The sequence below is a fragment of the Triticum aestivum genome, chromosome 1D (assembly GCF_018294505.1).
Source record: "Triticum aestivum cultivar Chinese Spring chromosome 1D, IWGSC CS RefSeq v2.1, whole genome shotgun sequence".
Classification (NCBI taxonomy): Eukaryota; Viridiplantae; Streptophyta; class Magnoliopsida; order Poales; family Poaceae; genus Triticum; species Triticum aestivum.
The window spans coordinates 124,691,429-124,715,236 of record NC_057796.1 but is presented as its reverse complement, the minus strand read 5'-3'; positions in this window follow the sequence as shown (position 1 = coordinate 124,715,236).

Below are 23,808 nucleotides of genomic sequence, written 5' to 3'. Positions count from 1 at the left end.
GCAGAAGCACGGTAGTCGGTGGATCGAGGAGCTGCCGGTAGTTCTCTAGTCCCTCAAAACGACACCAAACTGAGCTACCGGGCAGACTCCCTTCTCCCTGGTCTATGGGGCAGAAGCAGTTATCCCCATGGAACTCATTTACGGGTCGCCTGAGTGCTTGCCTACGATGAAGTAGTGCAAGATCAGCACCGGCGTGACGATGCTGTGCTACTCGAGGAGAACCGTCTCCGGGCTGCTACGCGTGTTGCATGCTATCAGCAAGCCCTGCATCACTATCATAGCTGCAGGGTTCATGTCCGGTGTTTTGAGGAAGGTGACCTTGTCTTTAGGCACGTTCAGTCCGCCAAGGGTACAAACAAGCTGTCGCCAAAGTGGGAAGGCCCTTACTGGGTAGTACGAGTCACCAGACCTGGAGTAGTCCGTCTAGAGACAGGAGATGGCATTCAATTGCAAAACTCATGGAATATTGAGCATCTCCGCAAGTTTTACCCGTAAGGCGCGGCTGTCGGGCCCTGCCCGACAGCCACCCTTTTGTACATGCCTTGCCTCAGCTACATGTAACCCATTTTACAAAGCCAGGGCAATGACCCTATGCAAGAGAAAATAAAGAAGCGCTGTGGGGGGCCCCAACCAAGTTGCATGCATGCACAAGCATTCCAAGATCACTGCATCAGCATTTCATGAGCATTTGCATATGCATATAGATAGGATCGCATCCTGCATTCATTCTCATCTGCATGGAGCTGCAGGTTCCTGTCGTGAACTTGGCTTCAACAAGGAGTTGAGAAGATAGCCCGGCACCGTGATCCTCGGCAAGCCAAAACAGGTAAGTTCTACCTCTTGTCCATTAGTGTTATGTAATCTATAACTTGTGCATAAGGAGACCTTGCCACTCTTTTGAGACTTAGGTGCTCCCATCCTTGACTCGAACGTTGCTTCGGTCAGGATGGTCGCAGTGGCCTTTGGTAAAAGGAAGTTGGCGGGGGGCTGGACCCTTCGTATTTTTTCCGGCAGACGCAGTTCTCCGGCAAGAAAAAGGGTACCGGCAGGGTGACCTGCCGAGGAAAACTCGTTTATTTACATAAAAGAGGCATTCCTCCTCTGCATGGACGTATACATGCATGGGTTCCCGACAAGGTTTATCTTTTTCATTAAGATGCTGATACAAGTACAAGCATTACAGGACACAAACATGGACTCGAGAGGTTACATTATTTGAATTAAAATTTGGCAAGTGCCTGTAGATTTAAGATTGAAAAAAGATAAGTGCCCTGTGATGCCTTTGCCCCTGTCCATCTCCTACAGGAAGAGGTCGAAGAGGCCGGAGGCGAACCCAGCTGGGATTCGGCGCCTCCCCAGGATCAGGGTGGCGCCGCTCCCCAGCAAGGAGGAAGAAACCAAAGGGCAGGCATGGATGGTGACGGCGCCGGAGGACCAGATGGGGGACACGGAGTCACCGGCAAACATGACTCGTCAGAATGGTCGTCCCCGTTCTTGACACGTCGTGGGTTGCCACTGTCGTCTATATCACTACCACCCGAAGGCCTCGGCGCGGCAGTCACGTCAGACACCATGCTCTCTGGGTCTTCCCACAGAGAGCATGGTCGTCCCCAGGAGCCCTGACATTAGAAGTCATCGCACGCCCCGAAGACGTGTATGGGAGCAAAGAGCCCTCCTGCGCGGCAAGACGACGGCGCCCAGGAGGAGCCAGGGTCGCCTTTGCTAACGGCGACTCCCTTCTGTGGCCCCTCCCCTGCGCCGCGAAGGGAAGAAGAATGGGGAGCGATTGACTACCATGCGCCACGCTCGCTCCGAGCCTCGACATCGTGTCATTCGCATCCCCTTCCACTGAAGTCAAGGCCACGGGCGGCCCGGCAGCGAGCATGCCGGAGTTGCCACCTCCCATGTTGTTGCCGTGCCGCCTGAGTCCCCCTTTCAGATCCAGCAGAAGCTTCAAGATGAAGCCCAGGGCCTGGCCCCAGGCTCTCTTCCTCAACATAGCCAACAAGAAGCAGAAAACAGGGGAGGAGGAGCGCAAGGATGGATGACTCCGCCCTCTCCTCGCCCCTCCTTTTATAGGCGGGACAGGAAGGGGAGCCGCTCCCTCAACGGGCGGCCGCCGTCCTCCTCCGCCAATTCAAGATGACCCGCGCCCTCGCCTTGATGCTCTCTTGCACCAGGCGCCTCCGTTACCTACCCCGCACGATGCATGCCGCATACATGGCTAAGGATAAGGGCGTGGTGGGAAGAGTGAATTGGCAGTTTCTACCCCATGCGTTAAAGTCATTCACGTGCCATTACCAGGGCGGCCCCACCACTATTGGATTTACGCGATGCGCGGGGAACCGGAAACTGGCCTGAAATCAAGATCAATGAAGAAGCAAAGAAGACCTCAAGAGACCAGCCTCTTTAGCACCCCCGCCTATGCACTTATTAGGCCCTACCCCGACGACGCTCGGCAGCGCGTTCGGGGCAGGCCCAGGGGCTTCTGTCGGTGCGACAAACCCTGGGTCTGTTGCCCAGACTGTGCACACGCACGAGAACAAGATTGAGGCTCCAACCTAAGTCAGAGTACAAGAGACCAAGAGCACCGAAGGACCAGCGTGCAGATCAAGAGGACCAAAGTCAAGCCAGAGAAGCAAGATACCACCAGGAGAAAAGCCTCCCTTGCCAGGCAGGCGAGCTCGACAAGGACGGGGGCACCCCGGAAGAAGGCATCCGAAATGTCCCGGCAGAGCCTGCTGGGACTCACAGAGGCAAAACCACCTCACCAACTACTCAGCCACGACCCACGTCGTCAATCAGTGCGGGATCAAGCCGCAAAGTGACTAAGTGGCAGCCACTCGCCACATGGCAGCCTCTCTCTACAGGGAATGCCTACAGATGACACCCGTCCTGCAACGTGTCAAGCGAGCAGGCGTGTAGCTGGCAAGACAGCCCGGCAAGGCTTGCCGGGCAACCAATGATGTAACATTGAGCGGTGCATTTAATGCGCCCTGTCAACCTGCAGGATTAGGTATGATAGCACTGTTTTCTATCTTATAAGTGCATAATGACTACTTTGCCATTGTGGTGACCCCTTAACCTATAAAAGGAGGCCCCTGGCAACCGTAGAAAGGGTGAGAAGGTTGGATAACTCACACCCCCATACACGCGTAGCCACGGCCGCCCTTGCCGGGCAAGTGTACTACGCTCCACCACCACCTTTCCACCATCAATCCACCAAAGTAGGAGTAGGGTTTTACGCCTCGCGGCGGCCCGAACCTGGGTAAAACTGCCTGTGTGATCTCTGTCGTGCTGCCCCATGCTTGTCTGCTTTTTGTGCAACGCGACCTCCCCCTGCCGAACCAGCAAGGGGCCATCCGGTCCCATAGGTGGTCGTGGTTTCCCACGACACACCATGCCAGGCGTCATGTTTTTCAAACATGTATTTCATTTTTATATAGTTGAAAAACCAATAAACGAACGTTTGTGGTTGACTATTGCCAAACATTTCCTTGAAATCTCTGCTCATTCGTTGTAAAAGGCATAAGAATTTACTAAATAGCATGAGCATGGTTTTCTAGAACGTTCTTGTGCACCTTTTCATGCACCGATTGTTTGAATTTGAATTATGAGCATTAATGCATAGAAAATGCACATAATCCCCTAAATATGGTAAATGAACCCGAAAAAGTGCCAAATTTGAACATGGTGATTTGCAGGGTGTATGTTCATCGTAGAAAAAAACTCATGGACAAGGGACGAAGGAAATTTGGATTCCCCTTCAATCTTGGTGATCCCCCCTTTGAACCCATGAAACTTCCTGGGTGATGGTTTGATTTATGAAGGGCGTGCATGACGACATAAGCCAAACCTTCTCAAGTTTTTACCAGGGCACGGTGAGGCCATACCATGGCACCCAGGGGCGGAGCCAGGATTTGGGCATGAGGGGGCGAACGAGATAATGATAGTACATGCAAAAAAAATCTTGAATACACACCTAAATGTGTGTTGTTTTATATTAGAAGAAAAATTTGAGAATAAAGTATCATAATGTATCACACTGACTTATCAAAACATAGTAATACATTTTTGGCAATTCACAAAAGGGCTTCCTTTCTAAAGGATTAAATTTAGGCCTACAACTAGCAAGATCATGGAACAATAATATAATCTCGTCCGATTGAACTTTGGAGCTATTTATTTTTCAGTGAAACACCAATATCATAAATTGACTAATGCAGTCAGCCCTGCTTCCATCGAAATAGAAGAACAGGGTGCAGACGACGTTCAATAAAAACGAAAATGCCAAAAGGCAGCGTGAGGAGGAAACAACAGCTAAGATGTACTATAAGAAAATACCAGGAATCATCTCCCATATGACTGAAAAACACATCTCTAGTAATTTGAACTACTTAATCAATAGTCTGAGATGCAATCGCTGCCATACCTTTATACTTCAGCGTTTGCGACAGGATCATCACCGTGGATTAGACTTCAGTGTTTGCGGACTAGATCATCGCCGCTGTAGGATCTGCAAAGGTAGAGACGGGGGCTTGCCGGCTAGCACGGCACCGCGGCGGTGTCGTCCGTCGATCGGCTAGGGCGGCCGGTGGCGGCTAGCAGAAAATCGTGATCGATCTGGATTGTGGACGACTTGGAAGACAGGAAAGATGGGTCAAGATTCTCCACGGTGGACTAAAGATGAGACAAGAGACATGGGCTATGTTTGGGCTCGGGTACGTACACGCAGGGCTTGGGAAATCAGTTCACCGATTGGGCCTTCATATCAGACTAGTTGAACGGTACTTAAGGAACAAATCTACGACCATTAGTACGTAATATATAATAGGATCTGTATTAGTATCTACTCCGATATATTGAGGGGGGCCGATCGTTGGGGGGGACTAGCCCCTGCTCGCTCCCCTGTCTCCGCCCCTGATGGCACCATGCTAGGTGTCATGTTTTCCAAGCATGTATTTCAGTTTTCTATAGTTGAAAAAACAATAAATGACGCGTTTGTGGTTGACTATTGCTACACATTTCCTTGAAATCTCTTCCCATTCCTAGTTAAAGGCATGCGAATTTACTAAATAGCACGAGCATTGTTTTCCAGACCGTTCTTGTGCACCTTTTCATGCATCGCTTGTTCGAATTTGAATTATGTGCATTAATGCCTAGAAAATGCACATAATCCCCTAAATATGGTAAATGAGCCCGGAAAAATGCCAAATTTGAACATGTTGCTTTGGAGGGGGTATGTTGATCATAGAGAAAAATTGAATGACAAACTAGGAGGGAAATTTGGATTCCCCTTCAATCTTGGTGATTTCCCCCTCGAAACCATGAAACTTCCTCGGTGATGGTTAGATTTATGAAGGGCATGCATGACGACATAAGCCAAACCTTCTCAACTTTTTACCAGGGTGTGGTGAGGCCATACCATGGCACCATGCCAGGCGTCATGTTTCTCAAGCATGTATTTCATTTTTCTATAGTTGAAAAACCAATAAACGATGCGTTTGTGGTTGAGTGTTGCCACACATTTCCTTGAAATCTCTACTCATTCCTTGTAAAAGGCATGCGAATTTACTAAATAGCATGAGCATGGTTTTCCAGACCGTTCTTGTGCACCTTTTCATGCACCGATTGTTTGAATTTGAATTGTGTGCATTAATGCCTACAAAATGCACATAATCCCCTAAATATTGTGTGCAACCGATGTAGAGCAAGATGCAGAGCCATACGAAGAGGTGCCTTGAAATGATGATGAGGATGAGAATATGTTCCCTGATCTTGTAGATAATGTCGCTAAACAAGCAATGGAAGATGAATATCAAGAGCAACCTATCAGCCGTGCGAGATTTGATGACACTGATGATGAAGAGAGGCAGGAGAACATCGACAACCTAGTTTTAGATGAATATGATGGTGATGACATGCCAACAATTGAGTGGAACAAGGAAGACCTCAGCTAGTTGTCGACACCATATTCCAGTCGATGGTGGACTGTCGTAATGCAGTGACTACATATTGCATTCTCACTGAAAATACATATGTGGTTGATAGGAGTGAGCCAACAAGGTTCACTGTTCATTGCCCATATGATAGGTGTAGATGGAGGTTGCATGCATCACATATGTTGAGGAGCAAGTTCATCCAGGTTTGTGTATTTCAGTTTATATTGATTCATTTTATTTTCAGATCATTGTGTAATGTTTTCTAACAATATTTTGTTCGGGTCCCATTTTTTTTTAGATAAAAAAGAACCCACGCCAGCACACTTTTCCACCTGGAGGGGGAGGAGGGAAGGCTAAAACAAAGCTAGCAAAGACTAGGTGGGTGGCAGATGCAATTCTGGATTGGTTGAGAGAAACACCAACACTTGGTCCAACAACACTCCATGGGAAGCTATTTGAGAAGTACAAGATTGATATACCTTACATGAGGATTTTCTATGCTAAGGAAAGGTTCTTGACATGATTAATGGTCCTTGGAGTGAGAGCTTTCAGTTGCTCTACACATTTAAATCTGAAGTGGAAGCTGCTAGTCCAGGGAGTGTTGTCGAGATTGACAAGCATACAGTTACATACAAAATAAAAGGGAAGTCATTTAAGGAGTGCTACAGGAGGGCTTTTGTTTGTTTCAAGGCTTGTTGGCAGGGGTTTCTTGATGGTTGCAGGCCCTATTTGGCTGTTGATGCAACTGCTTTGAGTGGAAGGTGGAGAGGACAGCTTCTGTAGTTGATGGACACAACTGGCTATTCCCAGTTGCATTTGGTGTGGTGGAGGTAGAGTATGAGGAAAGTTGGGTCTGGTTTCTGCAACCGTTGCGCAACCTTATAGGTACACCCCCAGGTTTAGCTATACACACAGATGCTCGCAAGGGTTTGGAGAGTGCAGTGGAAATTGTATTCCCTAGAGTGGAGCATAGGGAATGTATGCGACACCTAGCGCAGAATTTCAGAAACAAATTCAAAGGTAAAGTTTATGATGAGAACTTATGGCCAGCATCATACACATGCAGTGAGAGGAAGCATGAGCATCATTTGAGAGTGTTGTATGCTCACAATCCTGTGGTGAAGGAGTACCTAGATGCACATCATGGAAAGTTGTGGTCAAGAAGAAAATTCAATGAAATCTGCAAAGTAGACTATGGGACCAGTAACCTGGCAGAGTGTTTCAATGCAAAGATCAAGTCATTGAAAGGGCTTCTGATATGGCAAATATTTGATAATATTCCGTAGATGATCATGATAAAGATGGCTCTTCGCAAAGAATTGCAGAAACAAAATATGTTGGCCATCTTATGCTCCCATCTCTTATTAAGTCATTGCATGCCAAGGCAAGAGGACTGAAAATGAAATGCATTCGAGCGGCGACACACAAAGTTGAGGTAACATATACTGACAGTAAAAACAGGGAATTAAGATATCCAGTTAACCTAGCAACTAGGGAATGCAGTTGTACGCAATGGCAGCTCCGTGGGAAGCTATGCATACATGCCCTACATCCGATGACTATTATAGGTGGTGAAGATGGTGAAGTTGATCAATACATCTCTGAATATTTTTCTCTGGTCAAATTCAAGGCTGCTTATGCTTCCAATGTGCATGCACTCTTGGGAAAAGACCAATGGAACATAGTAAATCCAGGGTTCAAACTACATTCTCCTGTACTGACTAGACCACCAGGAAGACCAAGGAAGAACAGGATCAGAAGAGGTGAAGAGGGTCATGTAAAAAGGCAGCGTAAGTGCAAAAAATGTGGAACCCTAGGGCGCATTTCTAGGATATGTACCAGTCCTGTGGATGCTTCATTTGGAGAAGAGGAACAAAGGGCAGCAACAAATGCAGAGGAGAATGCAACATTAGAGCGGATTGAAGCTACTACAGAGGAGAATGCAGCATTAGAGCAGATTGAAGCTAATACAGAGGAGAATGAAGTAGCAAAGTAGATTGCAGCTAATTAAGAGAATGAAGCAACCGAATTAGCACTACCGGCAGCTTGGTATGGGTGCAACAACCTTCCATTTTTTATGCATTTCTTCTCTTTTTATCGATGGTTTATAATCTTTTTTGTGTTTGGCCTAGCTCTAGGAACATTAGAGGAAAAGGATAGAAAAGGCCAAGAGAGAAAGAATTAGAAGAATATTGTGGCACCCCTGCTCAGAGAAACCAGAACGGGCCATATTCTAGCCCAGAGATCGAGGTGAAGTCTTCTGGAATACGGCACTGCTTAGCATAGAACAAACCAGCTCTCTATTACAACACGAATACGAATACAAGGTCTCCGATATTACAATGAATAACATCGGCACGGCGGCGCTACGCCAACCACAGTTGTTCTATGCAAGCAACATAACAACTTGAGGCAGCGGAACAGCGAACGACGGTGATGAACTCCAATCCGCAGGGACTCTGGCTAGAACTTTTAACCTAGATCGCGAACACAGGAACCACACCAAACAAGCAAGCAACCAGGCATGACCTGCAAACGGGCATGACATGCCAGGTCAGTACAATGAATGTACTTACAAGCTCACAATTAACCAAAAGCAGTCAAGACAAACAACAACGTGGCAGTAGCAGGTTAAAGCAATCATGAACATGATACATGGCATGCACAAACTGAACATGATACGGCTAGAATAACATTACCATGGCATGAGCATACGAACATTATAGCTAGCAGTTGGCTAGGGAATTGGGGATTTTACAATTCACCCCGGTGGAGTGCGGGAAGCCTTCACTGGAGCGCGGGAAGACTAAGTGGAGCACGCAACCCGACAACCGTATGCGGTGTCACGTGTTATCGCACACGTGTTACCATAAGGAAACATATGTGTAACTTACTAATCATCGCACATGAGTACTCGCACACGCATCATGTGTGATAATCCTAGCCATCGCAAGCAACTAGTTTGCAATTTTCAAAGTTTTTTCTACACACAGAATGACACACGAATTAACTCTAGTAACTGTCTGTGTTTTATATTCTCATCGCAAACAGTTCTTCCGAGTGGGCTATTTGCCGTGTATCACACACATCTTGTTTACACGGATCATTTGTGTTCTTTTGGCTCATCGCAAACAGTTCATCTATGTGAACTGTATGCCGCATATCACACACATCTTGTTAAGTTGAACCGTTTCTGTTGTGTTCCCTAATCGAAAGTAGTTCGTCCGAGTGAACTGTATGACATATATCACACACACCTTGATATAGCTAACCATTTCTGTTGCATTGCCTAATAGCAAACAGTTCATCAAAGCAAAATGTATGCTGTATATCCCACACACCTTTATATAGCAGCCCATTTCTGTTGTTCTGCCTCATCACAAACAATTCTTATGGATTAATCGTATGTCATGCATCGCACACGCAACTGTAATATGAACCGTGTTTGACGTATGCACCATCGCAAATGTTTTGCATCTTTTTGACGTTTTTTTACATCACCGTTTGCGATTAATGCATCGCACACAGTTTCGTCAAAGGGTCTCTGATCATAGTGTCGCGTTAGCAGCATCCTGCAGTAGTGGGTCTTCATGACCAAGCAAGCTGGATGCACACCCACTTAGTTTTCTTTTGAGCTTTCATACACTTATAGCTCTAGTGCATCCGTTGCATGGCAATCCCTACTCCTTGCATTGATATCAATTGATGGGCATCTCCATAACCCATTGATTAGCCTCGTCAATGTTAGACTTTCTTCCTTTTTTCTTCTCCACACAACCTCCCACATTATACTCTATTCCACCCATACTGCTATATCCATGACTCACGCTCATCTATTGCGTGAGAATTAAAAAGTTGAAGTGTATTAAAAAGTATGAACCAATTGCTCGTCTTGTCATCGGGGTTGTGCATGATAAATAATTTGTGTTAAGAAGATGGAGCATGACAAGAGTATATGATTTTATAGGGATAACTTTCTTTAGCCATGATATTTTGAAAAAAACATGATTGCTTTTTAGTATACTTGAAATATTATTGTTTTTATGTCAATATTAAACTTTTGTTTTGAATCTTATGGATCTGAATATTCATGCCACGTAAAGAAAGATTACATGATAAACATGTTAGGTAGCATTCCACAATTTTTTTGTTTTTATCATTTACCTACTCGAGGACGAACATGAATTAAGCTTGGGGATGCTTGATACATCTCCAATGTATCTATAATTTTTTATTGTTCCATGCTATTATATTATCAATCTTGGATGTTTTATATGCATTATTATGCTATTTTATATCATTTTTTGGGACTAACTTATTAACCTAGTTCCAGTGCCAGTTGTTGCTTTTCCCTTATTTTTGTCTTTACAGAAAATCAATACCAAACGGAGTCCAAATGGAACGAAACTTTTTGACAATTTTCCTTGGACCACAAGACACCCTGGTAGTTTCAAGAGGAGGCTAGAAGAGCCACGACATGGCCACAAGCTAAGGGGGCACCCGTGGGGGCATGGCACTTCCAACCCTAATCTTTCTTCTATAAATCCCCAAATATTCCCCGAAGACGAGAGGGTACACCAAAATACTTTTCCGCCGCCGCAAGTTTCTGTGTTTGTGAGATCCCATCTGGGGACCTTTTTCGGTACTCTGCCAGAGGGGGATTTGATCATGAGGGCTTCTACATCAACCTTGTTGCCCTTTCGATGATGTGTGAGTAGTTTACCATAGACCTACGGGTCCAGAGCTAGTAGCTAGATGGCTTCTTCTCTCTCTTTACCTCAAGAGTTGCTATTTTTTTATTTGTCCACATGGCCAAAGCATTTGTTGCTACACGACAATCACAGGAAAGTACTTTTGGCGGAGTTGGGCATGACCAAATAAGTTTGCAAACTTCTCTTCTTTTGTCAGGGGAGCAACTGGAGGAAGCTAACGAAGGAGTAGAGAGCTCTTCCGCAGCTAGCCAGTATGCGCTCTGGACGGTCAATTGGCCATTCTTCTCCGGTTCCCAAGCAAAAAAATCTTCACCAAAGCGGGGAGATGGTCGTATACTACATATTGCTCAGAAATCCACACGCAAGAAGTATTGGTTCAAACACATTAAGTCCCATCACCATTATCGTCAAGAAGTTCTGACACCCATTTATCCCTCTTTGATAATAGTGAGCATGTAGCACCACGAACCAACCATCGGTCATGCCAGATCCGTATATTCTGTCCATTAGCTACTCTCCAAACCAAATCCTTCTTGAAAAGATCAAGTCCATGACACACAGCTTGCCAAGTTTGAGACAGATTTCCGGTGAAAACGGTATCATTGATTCTCCCATACATGGCCTTCAACAATCTCGCACATAGACTATTTGGGGAAACAAGCAGGTGCCAAGCTTGTTGAGCCAACAATGCTTGGTTAAATAGACAGATGTCCCTAAAATAGAGGGCCCCTTGAGATTTTGACCGGGTCATTTTATGCCAAGCATACCAATGAATTTTCCTTTTAACTTTCCCCGGTCCCTAATAATAATTCCTCACCATGCAGTTCAGATCATCACATACTCCGAGAGGGACCTGATGTCTACTACACAACTTGTTCTTGTAGACTCGTGTTGGGCCTCCAAGCACAGAGTTTTGTAGGATAGTAGCAAATTTCCCTCAAGTCGATGACCTAAGGCTTATCAACCCGTGGGAGGCGTAGGATGAAGATGGTCTCTCTCAAACAACCCTGCAACCAAATAACAAAGAGTCTATTGTGTCCCCAACACACCAAATACAATGGTAAATTGTATAGGTGCACTAGTTCGGCGAAAAGGCGGTGATACAAGTGTAGTAATGATAGTAGATATTGATTTTTGTAATAGGAACAATAAAAACAACAAGGTAGCAAGTAACAAAAGTGAGCACAAACGGTATTGCAATGCTTGAAAATGAGACCTAGGGTTCATACTTTCCCTAGTGCAATCTCTCAACAATGCTAATATAATTGGATCATATAACCATCCCTCAACGTGCGAGGAAGAATCACTCCAAAGTTCTTATCTAGCGAAGAACATAAGACGAGATTATTTGTGGGGTACGAAACCACCTCAAAGTTATCCTTTCTGATCGATCTATCCAAGGTTTGTACTAAAATAACACCAAGTTATCCTTTTTGATCAATCTATCTAAGATTTCGTACTAAAATAACACCATATGATACACATCAACCAACTCTAATGTCACCTAGAAACTCCAATGTCACCACGAGTATCCGTGAGATGATTATACGATATGCATCAAACAATTTCGAATTCATAATACTCAATCCAACACAAAGAACCTCAAAGAGTGCCCCAAGATTTCAACCGGAGAAACAAGGACGAGAACGTGCATCAACCCCTATGCATAGATTACCCCAATGTCACCTCGGGAATCTGCAAGTTGTGTGCCAAAACACATATCAAGTGAATCAATATGATACCCAATTATCACCACGGGTATTCATAGCAATACATACATCAAGTGCTCTCAAATCCATAAAAGTATTCAATACGATAACAACGAAATCTCAAAGGAAAACTCAATTCATCACAACAAGATAGAGAGGGAGAAATACCATATGATCCAACTATATTAACAAACCTCGCGATACATCAAGATCGTGCCAAATCAAGAACACGAGAGAGAGAGAGAGAGATTAAACACAGAGCTACTAGTACAAACCCTCAGCCCCGAGGGTGGACTACTCCCTCCTCATCATGGTGGCCGCCGGGATGATGAAGATGGCCACCGGTGATGATTTCCCCCTCCGGCAGGGTGCCGAAACAGGGTCTAGATTGGTTTTTCATGGCTACAGAGGCTTGTGGCAGCGGAACTTCTGATCTAGGTCAACTTTCGGGGGTTTCTTTATATATATATATATATATATATATATATAGGATTTTTCAGCGTTGGAATCACACGAAGATGGGCCTCAGGGGGCCCACCACCCAACAGGGTGCGCCAGGGGGCTGGCGCGCCCTGGTGTCTTGTGGGCAGCAGGGGCCCCCCTCTGGTGGTTCTTTGCTCCATTATTTCTCTTTTCTTCCAAAAAAATCGTCAAAAAGTTTCATCCAATTCCAAGAACTTTTATTTCTGCACAAAAAACAACACCAGGGTAGTTCTGCTAAAGACAGCGTCAGTCCGGGTTGGTTCCATTCAAATCATACCAAAACCATATAAAATTGTTGTAAACATGGCATCAATACTTCATAAATTATAGATACGTTGGAGACGTATCAGGACCTTAAATACACTCATAATAAAAGTGGGGATTAACTATGAAACAGAGTTTATTAAAACTTCTTTCCCAGCTTGAGTAGGGTGTCCATCGAAAGAGAACATTCGCTTTGTCATCTTAAGTTGCAGGTTCTGAAATTTTCCCTTCGACATCCTACCATCAAGGGTGTTCAAAACCAGAAGTTGGGACACCCAGTTCAGCTTTAAGCAAACCTATGATAGTCTCCGAACAGGAGTTACCGAGGAGAATGGAGGATTCTGAGGGGTTAAGTAGCTGATCGATAGCTGGACCATAAACCTGAAGAACTTGCTTGACATACCTGCATGCTGCCTATTTGCCTTAAAGAACAAAAGTGTGTCATTTGCAAACAGGAGGTGTGACATACTAGGAGCTCTTGTAATTTTCAGGGGGGATAAATCACCAGAAACAATGCCCTTGTTGAAAAGAGCAAAGAGACCATCAACCACAAAAATAAATAAGTATGAGGATAATGAATTGCCTTGCTGAAGCCCACGCGAACGGTTCAAAGAATCGAAGATGGCTTCATTAAATTTTATGGAGTATCTCACCGAGGTCACGCAAGACATAATCCTATCAACCCAACGGTGAGTGAAGCCAAGCTTTTGCATCATTTGCTTAATGTAATTCCAGTCCACTCTACCATAAGAGTTTTATTTGCAGGCGCAAAAACTTTTAGTGGGGTCCTTTTCTGCCTAGTGTGATGAATACACTCAAACACAATTAGGGAGTTATCAGTGATCATGCGCCCAGGATAAATACACTCTGCGTCGGTGAGATAATATCATCAAGCGTTGGCCTAAGCTGGTTAACCATGCACTTAGACCACCTCATAAACGACATTGCACAAACTAATAGACCTGAAATCAGTTACCTTAGTTAGGTTAGGAATTTTCAAAATCACAACGATAGTAGTGTTATTCACCTTAGGTGGCATGATTCCGGACCAGAAGAATTATTTAACCGCATAAATGATACTATGCTTTAAATTACCCCAGTTACGTTGAAAAAAGCAGGCGGGTAGACTGTTGGGTCCAAGGGTGTCAGTGCAACAAACCCCTGGGTCTGTTGCCCATACTGTGCACAGGCACGAGAACAAGATTACAGCACCAAGATCAGAGTGGAGCACAAGGAATCAGTTCTTCAAAGGACCAACGTGCAGCACAAGAAGACCAAGACTAGCTAGGAGAACAGGATATTGATAAGGGAAAAGCCTCCCTTGCCGGGCAGGCGAGCCCGGCAAGGACGGGGTCACCCCCAGAAGCAAGCCTCCAGCTCGTCCCAGCAAGGCCTGTCAGGGCCTATGGAGGCAGAACCACCTCACCACGATACACGTCGTCGATCGGTGCGGTGTCAAGCTCCAAAGTGACTAAGTGGCTGCTATTCACCACATGGCAGCCACTTTCTACAGGAAATACCTCCAGGCGACACCCGCCCTGCGGCGTGTCGAGCGAGCAGATGCGAAGCAGGCAAAATAGCCCGGCAGGGCCTGCCGGGCAAGCTATGATGTGACATTGAGCAGTGCATTTAATGCGCTCTGTCGGCCTGCAGAGTTAGGTATGATATCACTGTTCGCTATCTTATCAGTACATAATGACTGATTTGCCACTGTGGTGACCCCTTTGTCTATAAAAGGAGGCCCAAGGGAACCATAGAAAGGGTTAGCGAATCCACCCCCTCACACATTCATACGCGCGTAGCCGTTTGGCCCCGAGGCAATCCTATCGGGCAAGCGTGTTGCGTTCACCACCATTTTTCCACCATCAATCCACCAAAGCAGGAGTAGGGTTTTACGCCTCACGGCGGCCCGAACCTGGGTAAAGATTGCCTGTGTGATCTATGCCGTGTTGTTCGACGCCCCTCTGCTCTTTGTGCAACATGCCTCCCCCCGCCGAACCAGCAATGGACTCTTGGTCCCATAGGTGGCCATGGTTTCCCATGACATCTTTGGCGCGCCAGGTAACGGGATCACTTGCGCGAACCTGAAGGCGTGAACAGCGCGTCATCTTCATCATCTTGCCGCTCCATCGACTATGGCGCCCAAGAAGAAACTCGGTGCTTCAGCTCACCCGTCCACCTCGAAGGCTCCGCCGCCCGCAGTCACCAACACCGCGGGGGCCGCGGAGGCGAGGATGTGGGCGTTGTAGGGGACGCGGTCGTCGCAGGTGGCGTCGTCACCACCTCCCCCGCGGCTGAAACAGGAGCGGGAGGCACAGAAGGAGAGCAGCATCAGCAACATCCCGGTGGCCATGCTCCGCAAGGTACGAGCGAAGGGGTTATTCCATCTGTACCTCTTCCCCTCGCCGAAGGGCACAGCCACAGTGGTGGCACCAGGACTGGGACGAATCACCACCCTCCGGCCGCCCCCACCACGGGCGTGACCGCAGGGCGCGCGCCACCCCCTGGACGGGTTGACCCATCCACTGTGCCCAACGGAGCCCCTGCCCCTCAATCGCCTTCTCCACGTCACCGTGCCATCCAAGTGGCTATCTCGCAATAGCGAGGGCGCGACGCAGTCGCCACCGGCACCATCAAAAGCCGGGAGACGGTACGATCTACATCATCATCGCTGATGCCAAGCTCCGCTACGGAGGCCATGGCACGTGCCCAGCTACTGTTGAGGTTTTCGCCGGCGGTCGATCAGATGGATGAATGGAGAGCCACCATTCAGAGTCTGATTGGCTTCGCCAAGGCTGGGGGCTCGCAGCGGGCTGGTCAGTCACGGCCTCCCCAAGCGATGACAACGGCCCGCGCTGCTGGTCATACAGAAGGGGCCACCCCCACGGTGCAGTCCCCACTGCGGCAACCAGCGCGGGCGCGGCAGAATCCAAAACCTGACGATGTCTCGATGGTCTCTTCCGACCCTCGAGCATGTCCAGGCCAACGGCGAGCACCAGAGGACATGCGGAGGGGAGACGCGCGCATCATCGAGCGACGCCGCGACGACCACCGCCGTACCAATGGGTGTGATGGTCTCAACGTCAATGAGCCTGCGCTCGAGGACGACGGGTGCCTGGCTTTCGAGGTTGGGTGCCCCGCCTTTACTCGTGAGCTACGGCAAGTCCGTTGGCCATCTGCTCGTACGTTCAAGCCAGAGATACCAGAGAAGTATGATGGAAGGCTGAACCCACAGAGTTCTTAAGCATCTACACCATCGCTGTTCAGGCTGCCGGAGGAAGAGATGAGAAGGTGTTTGCCAACTACTTCCCTTTGGCACTCAAGTCCAATGTGAGGTCTTGGCTGATGCACCTGCCAGAGAACTCTATTTCGTCATGGGCTGACCTGTGCCATGAGTTCATTGGCGCCTTCATAGGCAGCCATCAAGAACCAGGACGGCCCAGCGACTTGCAACTTCTCCAACAGAAAGAAGGAGAGACCCTCCGCAAGTATTTACAAAGATTCAGCAAAGTCCACAGGAATATCCCAAATATCCATCCAGTGGCTGTGATAGCTGCCTTCCAGTCCAATGTGCGCAACGGCAGGATACGTTCCAAGATGAATGTACGGTTGCCCAAGACTGTGAAGGAGCTTTACACCTTGGTGGACAAGTGTGCGCGGATGGAGGAGGGAAGGAAACTCCCTGGAGAGGAAGATTGCATCAACATCGACTCAGAGGATGACGATGAATCCACCAGTCAGAAGAAGAAGAGCAAGAAGTGCAATAAGAGGCGCAAGGATAAGGCAGTGATGACCGTAGAGGGATCGGGCACGCTCAGTACCGGGAAGAAGGCTAAGGCCGAAGATCCCGGCAAGGAGGCTATCGCGTGCGCTGACTGCCGGGAGGCTGCGGCTGCCGAGAAGGCTGGGGAAGGCGATGGGTCGTACTGCAAGATCCATCGGACCAAAGGGCCACGATATCCAAGAGTGTCATCAGGTCGAGCAGCTTGTCAAGAGGCAGAGAGCTGAGTATGAGAAGCGTGATAAGGAGAAAGGTCAGAATGCTACTGGCGGTAAGGCCCGTGGCGGTGAAGCAAATCGTCCCGGCAAGGCTTTTCGGAACCAAGGAAAACCCACCAGGGGCCAAGAGAAGGAGGTTTGCAATGATGAGAGTGATGGAGGGGATGAAGAGGGAACCAGCGAGCGGGAATTCCAGAAGGCCACTGACGCCCTGTGCATTGACAGGGGTGCATCTTTGCACTCCTCTCACCGCCAACTTAAATGGTGGGTGCATGAGGTTAATGCCGTGGAGCCAGCGGCAGAGACTCGGAAGCTGCTCAGATGGTCATGCACGCCCATCATCTTTGACGAAGAGGACCATCTTGACCGCACCACTGCGGTAGGATGTTTGCCATTGTTGGTCTCTCCAACAATTCGCAACCTCAAGGTCACAAAGATGTTGGTTGACGGCGGGGCCGGGTTAAATCTGATTTCCCCAAAGGTTATCAGCAAACTTTAGATAGCAGAGGAAGAACTAAAGGTCACGGGCATGTTTCAAGGAGTTAATCCCGGCAGGAGTCATCCTAAGGGAAAGATCACATTGCCAGTGACATTTGGGGGGGGGACTAAACTATCGGACTGAGAAGGTTGTGTTTGATGTGGTCGACCTCCCCCTGCCATACAATGGGATTCTTGGACGCCCAGCTCTGGCAAAATTCATGGCAGCATCCCACTATGCCTACAACACCTTGAAGATGCCAGGGCCAGTAGGGGTCATTTCTATCCCGTCAGATGAGAAGGATGTAATCATTTGCGTGGATAAGATGTATCGGGACACAGTCGTGGCAGAGACCACAGCAGCGGCAGTTCCTGCCAAGGAAAACAAAGGAAAGAAGAAGGATAGCAGGGGCACCAGCAAGGAATTCGGGAAGCGTACCTCTTCGGAGTGCGTTGCGCCTGTTGATGACTTGCCGGAGAGTTCCAACAACAAGAGATCCAAGGTTGCCGCACCACATGTGAAGAAGGTCCCGGCAAGGCTGGCTGGCGTTGATGGTACCTTCACCATCAGCGCCACCCTTGATGACAAATAGGAAAGCGCGCTCGTTGCCTTCCTACGGGTGAATATCGATGTGTTTGCCTGGCAACCATCTGATATCCCCAGTATTCCCAGGGAGGTAATCAAGTACCACCTTGTTGTCTACCCACATGCCCGACCTATCAAGCAGAAGGTTCGAAAGCAGGCCTTGGAGAGGCAGCAGTTCATTGCAGAGGAGATTAAGAAGCTTGAAGCAACTGGTCTGGTCAAAGGAGTATTGCATCCGACATGGTTGGCAAACCGAGTGGTCATGCGCAAGGCTAACGGGAAATGGAGGCTTTGCATAGATTTCACAGATCTCAACAAGGCTTGCCCGAAGGACCCATTTCCCTTGCCGCGCATTGACCAGATTGTGGACTCCACTTCAGGTTGTGATTTGCTTTCCATTTTGGATGCATACTCTAGGTATCATCAGATCTTCATGTCCAAGGAAGACGAAGAGAAGACCTCGTTCATCACCCCGTGTGGTATGTACTGCTTTGTGCGCATGCCTTTCGGGTTAAAGAGTGTCAGGTCCACTTTTGCAAGAGCAGTCCAGATTGGTTTTGAACCACACTTGCACAGAAACATTGAGGCTTATATGGATGATATTGTGGTCAAGACCAAGGACAGATCAACCCTCATCCAGGATTTGGAGGAGACATTTGCTAATCTGCGCAAGATCAACTTGAAGCTAAATCCGGAGAAGTGTGTGTTTGGCGTTCCCTCCGGCAAGCTGGGGTTCTTTGTGTCCCATTAGGGGGTCGAAGCCAACCCCGACAAGATCAAGGCTATCGAGCAGATACAGGCACCCAGGACAGTCAAGGATGTGAGGCGTCTGACAGGGTGCGTTGCCGCGCTTAGCAGATTTATCTCCAAATTGGCCGAGCGCGCCCTACCGTTCATCAAGATTTTGAAGAAGGCAGGGCCCATGAAGTGGACCCCGGAAGCAGATGCGGCTTTACAAGACTTGAAACCTACTTGTCCTCTGTGCCCACTTTGGTTGCCCCCAAACGACAAGAGCCGTTGCTGCTGTACTTAGCGGCAACCAATCAAGTGGTTAGTGCAGCCTTGGTGGCACAGCGGGAAGTAGAGAAAACGGAGATTGGACAAGGCCCGGCAGGGCCGGATAAGAATCAGGACAGAGAAGAACACGGCAGTAGGGACAACCCCAAGGACGTGGCAAAGAAGAAAGTGGTGCATCGCCCAGTGTACTTTGTTAGCTCACTGTTATAGGGGGTAGGACGAGGTACTCTGGTGTGCAAAAGTTGATTTTTGGCCTCATCATGGCCTCAAGGAAACTGCGCCACTACTTCCAAGCCCATGAGATCACGGTTGTCACCCGCTTCCCATTGCAAAGGATACTCCGAAAACTTGAGGCTACCGGCAGAATAGTGGAGTGGGCTTTGGAGTTATCCAGCTTTGGCCAAAAGTTTGAGAGCACGTCAACAATCGAGAGCAGGGCATTGGCAGAGTTTATTTCAGAATGGACGCCAACCCCTGATGAAGAAGTGCCGGAAACAGTTATCCCCGACAAGGAAGCACCCCAAGAACGGATCTTGTATTTCGATGGTGCCTTCCCCCTGCAAGGTGCAGGGGCTGGCGTGCTTATTGTTTCTCCCACCAGGGAGCACTTGAAGTACGTCGTCCAGATGCACTTTCCTTGGGAGGAGGCAACCAACAATACAGCAAAGTATGAAGGGCTCCTTGCCGGGCTCAAGATTGCAACAGAATTGGGAATCAAGAAGCTGATCATTCGAGGAGATTCACAGCTTGTGATGAGACAAGTCAACAAGGATTACCAAAGTCCATTGATGGAGGCATATGTTGAGGAAGTCAGAAGATTGGAGGAGCACTTTGACGGATTGCAAACAGAGCACGTACCCCGTGCGAAAAATAGCATAGCTGATCATCTGTCAAAGTGTGCTGCGCAAAAACTTCCCGTGGAACCAGGAACTTCTGTTCTCCATCTTACTCAGCCCTCGGTATCCCCGGCAACAATGGCTAGAAAGAGGAGGAAGTGGGACTCTGGTAAGCCTCTCCCAGTAGAGCCTCCCAGGGCTCCTGGTAGGGACCCTACCGGAAACTCCTCATCGCCTGCCGGGCTGCGCTCTCTTGCCGGGCCGCTGGTCCCCGCGGACGAGGTACGCGCTCCCGCAGATGAGGCGGTGCCGCTAGTCCTTGTTGCCGAGCCGCGGGCTCCAACTTAGGCAATGCACATAGTCCATTTCCTCCAAACTGGAGAACTTTCCTATGAGCAAGAGGAAGCTAAAAGAGTAGCCCGGAGGGCCAGTATGTATCAGTTTGTCGATAACACTTTGTATAGAAGAAGGCCCAACGGTGTGAAATTGAAGTGCATCTGCCAGGAAGAAGGAAAGGAACTGCTGGCGAAAATACACAAAGGCATGTGCGGCTCCCACATTGGATCAAGGGCATTAGTTGGGAAAGCATTCCGACAAGGATTCTATTGGCCCACGACCCTCCAAGATGCGGTCGAGCTAGTCACCAAGTGTGAAGCCTGCCAGTTCCATTCCAAGAACATCCATCTGCCTGCACAAGCACTTCAGACAATCCCTTTGTGATGGTCGTTTTCGGTCTGGGGGCTCGATATCCTCGGCCCTTTCCCCCGAGCTACCGGGGGCTTTGAATTCTTGTTCGTTGCCATCGACAAGTTTACAAAGTGGACGGAAGTAGATGCCATGAGAAAGGTGACTTCTCAGTCAGCTATCAAGTTCTTGAAAGGATTGGCGTGCCGCTTCGGGGTCCCTGCCCGGATCATCACTGACAACGGCACCCAGTTCACGAGTCGCGCCTTCATGCAATATGTTCATGCCTTCGGAAGCAAGATCTCATTTGCCTATGTTGCACATCCCAAAAGCAATGGACTAGATGAGAGGGCGAACGCTGAAGTGCTGCGAGGACTCAACACGAGAAACTTTGATACGCTGCGAAAGTGTGGTAGGCGATGGATCGATGAGCTTCTGGTAGTCCTCTGGTCCCTCAGAACGACACCAAACCGGGCTACCGGGCAGACTCCCTTCTCCCTAGTCTATGGGGCAGAAGTAGTTATCCCCATGGAACTCATTTACGGGTCACCTCGAGTGCTTGCCTACGATGAAGTAGCGCAGGATCAGCACCGGCATGACGATGTTGTGCTTCTCGAGGTGAACCGTCTCCGGGCTGCTACGCATGCTGCACGATATCATCAAGCCCTACGTCGCTATCACAGCCGCAGGGTTCATGCCTGGTGTTTTGAGGAAGGCAACCTTGTCCTTAGGCGTGTTCAGTCCGCTAAGGGTACAAACAAGTTGACGCCGAAGTGGGAAGGCCCTTACCGGGTAGTTCGAGTCACCAGACCTGGCGCAGTCCGTCTGGAGACCGGAGGTGGCATTCAATTGCAAAACTCATGGAATATTAAGAATCTCCGCAAGTTCTACCCGTAAGGCGCGGCTGTTGGGCCCTGCCCGGCAGCCACCCTTTTGTACAGGCCTTGCCTCAGTTGCCTTGTACAAAGCCAGGCGCAGAACCTGAGCAACTGAGAAATAAATGAAGCGCGGGGGCCCCCCGACAAGTTGCATGCATGCATAAGCATTTCATGAGCACTGCATATGCATATAGATAAGATCACATCTTGCATCATTTCCATTTGCATAAAATTGCATGTTCCTGCCGTGAGCTTGGCCTCTACAGGAAGCTGGAAAGATGAACCAACACTGCGGTCTCCGGTGAGCCAAACAGATAAGTTCTATCTCTTGTCCATACGTGTTCTGTAAGCAAATACTTGTGCATAGGAAAACCTCGCGCTCCCATCCCTTGACACGAACATTACTTCGGTCAGGATGGTCGCAGTGGCCTTAGATTAAAAAGATTGGCGGGGGGATGGTTCTTCCCCACAATATTTGTCCGGTAGGCTTAGTTCCCCGGCAAGAAAAATGGAGGGTACTGGCAGGATAGCCTGCCGGGGGAAACTCGTTTATTTAAAATATGGAGGCATTCCACCTCTGCATGGACATATACATGCACGAATCCCCGGCAAGGTTCATCTTTTTCATTAATATGCAGATCAAACAAGTACAGAACTTACAGGATACAAACATGGATACAAGAGATTACATTATTTGAACTAAAGTTTGGCAATTGCCTACAGATTTAAGATTGAAAAAAGATAAGTGCCCCGTAATCTCCTCTTTTCATTTTCCCTCTGCCAGGTATTGCGGCGGGAAGAGGGGAGGACTGAAAGAGCACCCAAGCAGGGGCCCATCCCGGTCTCGCCACGACCTGCCGGGCACGGCCTGACAAGATCGGGAGTGGCGAGGCTGCGAAGGAGGGGCACGAAGGGCAGCACGGAGGTCCCCTGATCACCACCTCCGGGACCAGCAAGAAGCCCCGGCTTGAGCACCGGTGGAGTCATCCACCAAAGCTCAGCCGAAAAACTGCTGGAGGAGGCGAAGGAACCAAGGGAACATCCCTCCTCGGCTATCACCCAAAGAGACTGGTGATGATGGTGCCAGGAGGGAGGGGAAGAGCAGAAAGACGAGGTGGCGGGTCGCCAGTCAAAGGCGAAGGCTGTTGGAAATATGCCCTAGAGGCAATAATAAATGGTTATTATTATATTTCTGTGTTCATGATAATAGTCTATTATTCATGCTATAATTGTATTGTCCGGAAATCGTAATACATGTGTGAATACATAGACCACAACCTGTCCCTAGTAAGCCTCTAGTTGACTAGCTCGTTGATCAACAGATAGTCATGGTTTCCTGACTATGGACATAGGATGTCACTGATAACGGGATCACATCATTAGGAGAATGATGTGATGGACAAGACCCAACCTAAGCATAGCATAAAAGATCGTGTAGTTTCGTTTGCTAGAGCTTTTCCAATGTCAAGTATCTTTTCCTTAGACCATGAGATCGTGCAACTCCCGGATACCGTAGGAGTGCTTTGGGTGTGCCAAACGTCACAACGTAACTGGGTGACTATAAAGGTGCATTACGGGTATCTCCGAAAGTGTCTGTTGGGTTGGCACGGATCAAGACTGGGATTTGTCACTCCGTGTAAACGGAGAGGTAACTCTGGGCCCACTCGGTAATGCATCATCATAATGAGCTCAATGTGACTAAGGCGTTAGTCACGGGATCATGCATTGCGGTACGAGTAAAGAGACTTGCCGGTAACGAGATTGAACAAGGTATTGGGATACCGACGATCGAATCTCGGGCAAGTAACATACCGATTGACAAAGGGAATTGCATACGGATTGATTGAATCCTCGACACCGTGGTTCACCCGATGATATCATCGTGGAACATGTGGGAGCCAACATGGGTATCCAGATCCCGCTGTTGGTTATTGACCGGAGAAGCGTCTCGGTCATGTCTGCATGTCTCCCGAACCCGTAGGGTCTACACACTTAAGGTCCGGTGACGCTAGGGTTGTAGAGATATATGTATGCGGAAACCCGAAAGTTGTTCGGAGTCCCGGATGAGATCCCGGACGTTACGAGAGGTTCCGGAATGGTCCGGAGGTGAAGAATTATATATAGGAAGTCCAGTTTTGGCCACCGGGAAAGTTTCGGGGGTTATCGGTATTGTACCGGGACCACCGGAAGGGTCCCGGGGGTCCACCGGGTGGGGCCACCT